Raw genomic sequence first — 1,374 nt, forward strand, 5'->3', positions numbered from 1 at the left:
AACAGTGGGTTAACTGCCTGTTCAGGGGCAGAACGACAGTTGTACCTTGTCAGCTCGGGGGTTTGAACTTGCAACCTTCCGGTTACTAGTCCAACGCTCTAACCACTAGGCTAGCCTGCCGCCCCGATATAATCATTGGTTGCCAGGAATATGGGACCAAATACTACAGTTTTGATTACTTTATTCAAAAACTGTGGTCTGATGAGTCAACATTTTAACTGAATGCAAAGTGCTATGTATGGAGAACCAGGCACAGCTCATTACCCATCTAACACCATCCCTACAGTGAAACATGGAGGTGGCAGCATCATGCTATGGGGATACTTTTCAGCGGCAGGGACTGGGAGAATGGTAAGGACAGAGAGAACAATGAATGGCAAATACATGCAAATCCATGATGAGAACCTGCTTCAGAGTGCAAACAACCTTAGACTGGGGCCAAGATTTACGTTCCAACAAGACAATGACCCCAAGCTTACAGCCAAAGCAATGGAGGAATGGCTTCAGAACAATAATGTGAAAGTCCTTGAGTGGCCCAGCCAATGCCCAGGCTTGAATCCCATTGAACATCTGTGGAAAGACTAGAAGATTGCTGTTCACCACTGCTCCACATCTAACTTAACAGAGTTTGAGGAAATCTGATGGGAAGAATGGGTGAACATCCCCTAATTCAGATTAGCAAAATTGATACAGCCATACCCAACACGACTCAAAATTGATACAGCTATACCCAACACGACTCAAAGCTGATACAGACATACCCAACATGACTCAAAGCTGATACAGACATACCCAACACGACTCAAAGCTGATACAGACATATCCAACACGACTCAAAGCTGTAAACACAGCCAAAGGTGCTTCTACAAAGTATTTACTCAGGGGTGTGAATACTTATGTAAATAAGATCTCTTTTCAATAAATTTGCAAACATTTCTAGAAACATGTTTTCGCTGTCATTATGGGGTATTGTGTGAGGGTGAGAAAAGGGTGAGAAAAGTCAAGGGGTATGAATACATTCTGAAGGCACTGTAGCTACTTTAAGATTAATGTAGTAACTGCAACTCGCTGTGGATAAGAACTTCTGCTAAAACGTAAATGTTGGTAAGATAACTAGACGTTATAACTAGGGCCCAGAGCTTTTCCCTTGTCAAGGGGCCCCAGTCAGTGGCAATTTTAGCATGTAAATCTTGGTGGGGCAAATCCCCCAAATTCGTTGGGGATGCATGCCAGCAAAGCCACAACACAATACATGAATTGCACTATAACGGTGACCACAAACTGTTAGGGCCTACATAAAGCTCCCAACAACAGAGTCCCAACACCTTACCACTGTTACACCTGGCTATCAGTGGAGCCTTGTCGGGCAGCGAA

The sequence above is a fragment of the Oncorhynchus clarkii genome, chromosome 9 (genome assembly GCF_045791955.1).
Source record: "Oncorhynchus clarkii lewisi isolate Uvic-CL-2024 chromosome 9, UVic_Ocla_1.0, whole genome shotgun sequence".
NCBI classification, from domain to species: Eukaryota; Metazoa; Chordata; class Actinopteri; order Salmoniformes; family Salmonidae; genus Oncorhynchus; species Oncorhynchus clarkii.